Raw genomic sequence first — 9,224 nt, 5'->3', positions numbered from 1 at the left:
ACATTCATATATTGGACCACCTCTACTGTGCTATGTCAGTATCTCCAAAAAATCCTTCTTTCCCTCCCCTATGTACGTCGTGCATTAATGGCTTGCCCCATGCATATAAGCATGTACATGATATTATATCTTTACATAGGACATGTCTAGTCCAATTCCACAACCCATTGATCCTCAACAGTAACTAGATGCATATCACTTAGTCCAATAAGGGCTTAATCACCATGCCTCGAGAAACCATCAATCCTTGCCTGTAATGTCACTCTTCTCGCTCCGGGCCCATGCTAATGTGGGGGTTACTATCATGAAACTATACCTGGCATCTGGTTCTTACCTCAGGGCCATGACTCTATTTATTCCAATCCTACTAATTCTCGCAAATGGGACATCTCGATGGACTAGTGACTAATCAGCCCATGATCACACATAACTGTGGTGTCATGCATTTGGTATCTTTTATTTTTAGGGGGGGAATCTGCTATCACTCATCTATGACCGCAACGGCACTAACTCTAACTTATCTTCTGCTCTCAGGGAATATGCCCGTCGCGGCCCTAATGCAGTCAAATAACTTGTAGCTGGACTTATTCATTATCATTTATCAACTCACGCATAAAATCAAGGTGCTATTCAGTCAATGGTTTCAGGACATATAATTCTAGGACACACGTGTGTACACGTACGTACACGTGTGTACACGTACGTACACGTGTGTACACGTACGTACACGTGTGTACACGTACGTACACGTGTGTACACGTACGTACACGTGTGTACACGTACGTACACGTGTGTACACGTACGTACACGTGTGTACACGTACGTACACGTGTGTACACGTACGTACACGTGTGTACACGTACGTACACGTGTGTACACGTACGTACACGTGTGTACACGTACGTACACGTGTGTACACGTACGTACACGTACGTACACGTACGTACACGTGTGTACACGTACGTACACGTGTGTACACGTACGTACACGTGTGTACACGTACGTACACGCGCAAGACATTAAGTTAACTTATACAAACCCCCCTTACCCCCCATAAACTCATGTCATCTATTATACACTTATTTATGTCCTGCCAAACCCCAAAAACAGGACTAAGTGCATACAATACTCACAAGCTTTATTTAAATTGTATACAAATGTATTGCTACTCTAGTTAACTTAACACAACAGTCTTACACGCATTCGATCTCGTGGTCTATCTATAGATAGCATCCCCTTTTTTTTTCCTCTCATATTTACTATGTATTTTATTTATTATACACACTACAATTTCAGTATAAGTTAATGTAGCTTAATTAATAAAGCAAGGCACTGAAAATGCCAAGATGAGTCGCACGACTCCATAAACACAAAGGTTTGGTCCTAGCCTTCCTATTAGTTCTTAGTAGACTTACACATGCAAGTCTCCACGCCCCAGTGAGAATGCCCTTAAAATCAGCAGTGATCTAAAGGAGCAGGTATCAAGCACACTCTTAAGTAGCTCATAACACCTTGCTAAGCCACACCCCCACGGGATACAGCAGTGATAAAAATTAAGCCATAAACGAAAGTTTGACTAAGCCATACTAAAAAGGGTTGGTAAATTTCGTGCCAGCCACCGCGGTCATACGATTAACCCAAACTAATAGGCCCACGGCGTAAAGCGTGTTTAAGATACCTTTGCACTAAAGTTAAAACTTAACTAAGCCGTAAAAAGCTACAGTTACCATAAAATAGACCACGAAAGTGACTTTATAATAATCTGACTACACGATAGCTAAGACCCAAACTGGGATTAGATACCCCACTATGCTTAGCCCTAAACATAGATAATTTTACAACAAAATAATTCGCCAGAGGACTACTAGCAATAGCTTAAAACTCAAAGGACTTGGCGGTGCTTTATATCCCTCTAGAGGAGCCTGTTCTATAATCGATAAACCCCGATAAACCTCACCACCCTTTGCTAATTCAGTCTATATACCGCCATCTTCAGCAAACCCTCAAAAGGTAGAATAGTAAGCACAATCATTTTACATAAAAAAGTTAGGTCAAGGTGTAACTTATGGGGTGGGAAGAAATGGGCTACATTTTCTACCCAAGAACATTCCACGAACGTTTTTATGAAATTAAAAACTGAAGGAGGATTTAGTAGTAAATTAAGAATAGAGAGCTTAATTGAATAGGGCCATGAAGCACGCACACACCGCCCGTCACCCTCCTCAAGTAATAAGACACAACCATAACCATATTAACTTAACTAAGACACAAGAGGAGACAAGTCGTAACAAGGTAAGCATACCGGAAGGTGTGCTTGGATTAATCAAAGTGTAGCTTAACTAAAGCGTCTGGCCTACACCCAGAAGATTTCATTACTTATGACCACTTTGAACAAAAGCTAGCCCAACTAACCCCAAACTTAAGTATCACAGACATATAAAGTAAAACATTTAGTTAAATAATAAAAGTATAGGAGATAGAAATTTTAATTGGAGCGATAGAGATAGTACCGTAAGGGAATGATGAAAGACATCTTAACAGTATTAAACAGCAAAGATTACCCCTTTTACCTTTTGCATAATGAACTAGCCAGAAACGACTTAACAAAGAGAACTTAAGCTAAGCTCCCCGAAACCAGACGAGCTACCCATAAACAATCTAAAAGGATCAACTCATCTATGTAGCAAAATAGTGAGAAGATTTGTGGGTAGAGGTGAAAAGCCTAACGAGCCTGGTGATAGCTGGTTGCCCACAAACAGAATTTTAGTTCAACTTTAAATTTACCTAAAAAAAACAAAATTTTAATGTAAATTTAAAATATAGTCTAAGAAGGTACAGCTTCTTAGAATCAGGATACAACCTTTATTAGAGAGTATATACTAACATCACCATAGTTGGCTTAAAAGCAGCCACCAATTGAGAAAGCGTTCCAGCTCAACAAACAATATAACTTAATCCCAATCATATTACATCAACTCCTAATTATACCTCCTGGGCCATTCTATTTAAATATAGAAGCAACAATGCTAGTATGAGTAACAAGAACTATTTTCTCCCCGCATAAGCTTATATCAGAAACGGATAGACCACTGATAGTTAACAATCTGATAATATCAACCCAAAAATGAAATACTTATCTACCCTATTGTTAACCCAACACAGGCATGCATTTAAGGAAAGATTAAAAGGAGTAAAAGGAACTCGGCAAACACAAACCCCGCCTGTTTACCAAAAACATCACCTCCAGCATTTCTAGTATTGGAGGCACTGCCTGCCCAGTGACACTTGTTTAACGGCCGCGGTATCCTGACCGTGCAAAGGTAGCATAATCATTTGTTCTCTAAATAAGGACTTGTATGAATGGCCACACGAGGGTTTAACTGTCTCTTATTCCCAATCAGTGAAATTGACCTTCCCGTGAAGAGGCGGGAATGCCACAATAAGACGAGAAGACCCTATGGAGCTTTAATTAACTAACCCAAACTTATGGATACTAAATACCTACAAGGCATAACATTACACCATTATTGTGGGTTAGCAATTTAGGTTGGGGTGACCTCGGAATATAAAAAACTCCCGAGTGATTAAAATTTAGACCCACAAGTCAAAATATAACATCACTTATTGATCCAATAATTTTTGATCAACGGAACAAGTTACCCTAGGGATAACAGCGCAATCCTATTCAAGAGTCCATATCGACAATAGGGTTTACGACCTCGATGTTGGATCAGGACATCCTAATGGTGCAGCAGCTATTAAGGGTTCGTTTGTTCAACGATTAAAGTCCTACGTGATCTGAGTTCAGACCGGAGTAATCCAGGTCGGTTTCTATCTATTATATAACCTCCCCCAGTACGAAAGGACAAGGGATGTAAGGCCTACCTCACAAAGGCGCCTTAAAACTAATAGATGAAGTCAACTCAATCTAACCAGTTTATCTCCTCATAAGCCCGAGAAAAGGGGCTTTGTTAGGGTGGCAGAGCCCGGTAACTGCGTAAAACTTAAACCTTTATTATCAGAGGTTCAATTCCTCTCCCTAACAAAATGTTCTTTATCAACATTATCTCTCTTATCATCCCAATCCTTCTTGCCGTAGCCTTCCTCACCCTCGTTGAACGAAAAGTCTTAGGCTACATACAACTTCGAAAAGGGCCTAATATCGTAGGCCCCTACGGCCTCCTTCAACCAATCGCAGATGCAGTAAAACTCTTCACAAAAGAACCTCTACGACCACTTACATCCTCCATATCAATATTCATTCTAGCCCCCATTCTAGCTCTATCACTAGCCCTAACTATATGAATCCCTCTCCCAATGCCCTACCCACTCATTAATATAAACTTAGGAGTCCTATTCATACTAGCAATATCAAGTCTCGCCGTATACTCCATCCTTTGGTCAGGATGAGCCTCAAACTCCAAATACGCTCTAATCGGAGCCCTCCGAGCAGTAGCTCAAACAATCTCATATGAAGTAACACTAGCAATCATTCTCCTATCAGTCCTCCTAATAAACGGGTCATTTACACTATCCACACTAATTATCACCCAAGAACATATATGACTAATCTTTCCGGCCTGGCCCCTAGCCATGATATGATTCATTTCTACTCTAGCAGAAACTAACCGAGCCCCCTTCGACTTAACTGAAGGAGAATCCGAACTAGTTTCTGGATTTAACGTAGAGTATGCAGCGGGTCCTTTTGCCCTATTCTTTCTAGCAGAGTACGCAAATATCATTATAATAAATATCCTCACAACAATTCTATTCTTCGGTGCATTCCACAACCCATTTATACCAGAACTCTACTCTATTAACTTCACTATAAAAACCCTCTTACTAACTATCTGCTTCCTATGAATTCGAGCATCATACCCTCGATTCCGCTATGATCAATTAATACACTTATTGTGAAAAAATTTTCTACCCCTAACTTTAGCCCTATGCATATGACATGTTGCCTTACCCATTATTACCGCGAGTATCCCACCCCAAACATAAGAAATATGTCTGATAAAAGAGTTACTTTGATAGAGTAAATAATAGAGGTTTAAATCCTCTTATTTCTAGAATAATAGGCTTCGAACCTAATCTTAAGAATTCAAAGATCTTCGTGCTACCAAACTTACACTATATTCTACAGTAAGGTCAGCTAAATTAAGCTATCGGGCCCATACCCCGAAAATGTTGGTTTATACCCTTCCCGTACTAATAAAACCCCCTATTCTCACTATTATTATAGCAACTATCATGGCAGGGACCATAATCGTCATACTAAGCTCGCACTGATTACTGATCTGAATTGGATTCGAAATAAACATGCTAGCCATCATCCCTATCCTCATAAAAAAGTATAATCCACGAGCCATAGAAGCCTCTACAAAATATTTTCTTACACAAGCTACTGCCTCAATATTACTAATAATAGGAGTCACCATTAACCTTCTTTACTCCGGCCAATGAGTAATCTCAAAAATCTCAAACCCCATCGCATCCATCATAATAACCACCGCCCTAACAATAAAACTAGGCCTATCTCCATTCCACTTCTGAGTTCCCGAAGTAGCACAAGGAGTAACACTTATATCAGGAATAATCCTACTAACATGACAAAAAATCGCACCTATATCCATCCTATATCAAATCTCCCCATCAATTAACACCAACCTTCTTATACTAATAGCCCTCGCATCCGTTCTAGTAGGAGGCTGAGGCGGACTAAATCAAACTCAACTACGAAAAATCATAGCATACTCCTCCATTGCCCACATAGGCTGAATAGCCGCTATCATTATTTACAACCCTACAATAATAATCCTAAACTTAACTTTATATATTCTAATAACACTATCTACCTTCATACTATTCATATTAAACTCATCCACCACAACCTTATCCTTATCCCACATATGAAATAAATTTCCCCTAATCACCTCCATAATCTTAATCTTAATATTATCCCTAGGAGGACTACCCCCATTATCTGGCTTCATCCCTAAATGAATAATTATTCAAGAATTAACAAAAAATAACATAATTATTATTCCAACACTAATAGCCATCACCGCTCTACTTAACTTATATTTCTACCTGCGACTCACATATAGCACCGCACTTACCATATTCCCGTCCACAAATAACATAAAAATAAAATGACAATTCGAGTACACAAAAAAGGCAACCCTACTACCCCCCTTAATCATTATCTCAACTATACTACTCCCGCTAACACCTATATTATCAGTCTTGGACTAGGAGTTTAGGTTAGACCAGACCAAGAGCCTTCAAAGCTCTAAGCAAGTGCTATACACTTAACCCCTGACCAAATCACCTCTAAGGGCTGCAAGAATCTATCTTACATCAATTGAATGCAAATCAAACACTTTAATTAAGCTAAGCCCTCCCTAGATTGGTGAGCTTCTACCTCACGAAATTTTAGTTAACAGCTAAATACCCTAGTAACTGGCTTCAATCTACCTTCTCCCGCCGCGTAGAAAAAAAAGGCGGGAGAAGCCCCGGCGGCGTCTAGGCTGCTTCTTTGAATTTGCAATTCAATATGAAAATTCACCACAGAGCTTGGCAAAAAGAGGACTTAAACCTCTATTTTTAGATTTACAGTCTAATGCTTTTATCAGCCATTTTACCTATGTTCATTAACCGATGACTGTTCTCTACTAATCACAAAGATATTGGTACTTTATACTTACTATTTGGAGCATGAGCCGGCATAGTAGGCACTGCCTTGAGCCTCCTCATCCGAGCCGAACTAGGTCAGCCCGGTACTTTACTAGGCGACGATCAAATTTATAACGTCGTCGTAACCGCCCATGCTTTCGTAATAATCTTCTTCATAGTCATGCCCATTATAATTGGGGGCTTTGGAAACTGACTAGTGCCATTAATAATTGGTGCTCCGGACATGGCATTCCCCCGAATAAATAACATGAGCTTCTGACTTCTTCCTCCATCTTTTCTTCTACTATTAGCATCTTCTATGGTAGAAGCAGGTGCAGGAACGGGGTGGACCGTTTACCCCCCACTGGCTGGCAATCTGGCCCATGCAGGAGCATCCGTTGATCTTACAATTTTCTCCTTACATTTAGCCGGAGTCTCTTCTATTTTAGGGGCAATTAATTTCATTACTACTATTATCAACATAAAACCCCCTGCAATATCCCAGTATCAAACCCCCCTATTTGTATGATCAGTACTAATTACAGCAGTTCTACTCCTACTATCCCTGCCTGTACTGGCTGCTGGAATTACAATACTTTTAACAGACCGTAATCTTAATACGACATTTTTCGATCCCGCTGGAGGAGGAGACCCTATCCTATATCAACACTTATTCTGATTCTTCGGACATCCTGAAGTTTACATTCTTATCCTGCCAGGGTTCGGAATAATTTCTCACATTGTCACTTACTACTCAGGGAAAAAAGAGCCTTTCGGCTATATAGGAATAGTATGGGCAATAATATCTATTGGGTTTTTAGGCTTTATCGTATGAGCTCACCATATGTTTACTGTAGGAATAGACGTAGACACACGAGCATACTTCACATCCGCCACTATAATTATCGCTATTCCAACAGGAGTAAAAGTATTTAGTTGACTGGCAACACTTCACGGAGGCAATATTAAATGATCTCCAGCTATGCTATGAGCTTTAGGGTTTATTTTCTTATTCACAGTAGGCGGGCTAACAGGCATTGTCCTAGCTAATTCGTCCTTAGACATCGTTCTTCATGATACGTATTATGTTGTAGCTCATTTTCACTATGTGCTCTCAATGGGAGCAGTTTTTGCCATTATGGGAGGATTTGCCCACTGATTCCCCTTATTCTCAGGTTATACTCTTAACGATACTTGAGCAAAGATTCACTTTACAATTATATTTGTGGGAGTAAATATAACTTTCTTCCCTCAGCATTTCCTAGGTTTATCCGGAATACCTCGTCGGTACTCTGACTCTCCAGATGCATATACCACCTGAAATACCGTCTCCTCTATAGGATCGTTTATCTCGCTTACAGCGGTGATGCTTATAATTTTTATAATCTGAGAGGCCTTTGCATCCAAACGAGAAGTTGCTATAGTAGAACTTACTACAACTAATATTGAATGACTACATGGATGTCCCCCTCCATATCACACGTTCGAAGAACCTACATATGTAATCCAAAAATAAGAAAGGAAGGAATCGAACCCCCTAAAATTGGTTTCAAGCCAATGTCATAACCACTATGTCTTTCTCAATCAGGAGGTATTAGTAAAATATTACATAACTTTGTCAAGGTTAAATTATAGGTGAAACCCCTATATACCTCTATGGCGTACCCATTTCAACTCGGATTACAGGACGCAACCTCCCCTATTATAGAGGAGCTACTTCATTTTCATGACCATACACTAATAATTGTATTCTTAATCAGTTCTTTAGTTCTCTACATCATTTCCCTAATATTGACTACAAAATTAACTCATACAAGCACAATAGACGCACAGGAAGTAGAAACAGTATGAACTATCCTACCCGCCATTATCCTAATCCTAATCGCTCTACCTTCCCTCCGAATCCTTTATATAATAGACGAAATCAATAACCCCTCTTTAACCGTGAAAACAATAGGCCACCAATGATACTGAAGCTATGAATATACTGATTATGAAGACTTAAACTTTGACTCCTACATAATCCCAACACAAGAATTAAAGCCAGGAGAACTCCGACTATTAGAAGTAGACAACCGAGTTGTCCTCCCAATAGAAATAACCATCCGAATACTTATTTCTTCAGAAGACGTTTTGCATTCATGAGCTGTTCCATCACTAGGTCTAAAAACTGACGCTATTCCAGGACGACTAAACCAAACCACCCTTATAGCCATACGACCGGGACTGTATTATGGCCAGTGCTCTGAAATCTGCGGATCTAACCATAGCTTTATACCCATTGTTCTTGAAATAGTCCCCCTATCTTATTTTGAAACCTGATCTGCCTTAATAGTATAACCTAGACTAGACTTACTCATTAAGAAGCTATAAAGCATTAACCTTTTAAGTTAAAGACTGGGAGTTTTAACCTCCCCTTAATGAAATGCCACAGCTAGACACATCCACCTGATTTATTATAATCTTTTCAATATTTCTCACCCTCTTCATTCTATTCCAACTAAAAATTTCAAATCACCACTACCCGGAAAACCCAATAACCAAGT

The 9,224-nt window shown here is 39.6% G+C and overlaps 1 pseudogene; it reads left to right on the top strand.

Annotated features, from left to right (window-relative positions):
- The first annotated feature begins 1,370 nt into the window (after positions 1–1,370).
- LOC144309923 (18S ribosomal RNA) lies at positions 1,371–2,325 on the top strand (annotated as a pseudogene).
- Positions 2,326–9,224: the final 6,899 nt, after the last annotated feature.

Source organism: Canis aureus, unplaced genomic scaffold (genome assembly GCF_053574225.1).
Source record: "Canis aureus isolate CA01 unplaced genomic scaffold, VMU_Caureus_v.1.0 ptg000258l_RagTag, whole genome shotgun sequence".
Classification (NCBI taxonomy): Eukaryota; Metazoa; Chordata; class Mammalia; order Carnivora; family Canidae; genus Canis; species Canis aureus.
This window is presented reverse-complemented; position numbering and strand designations above follow the sequence as displayed.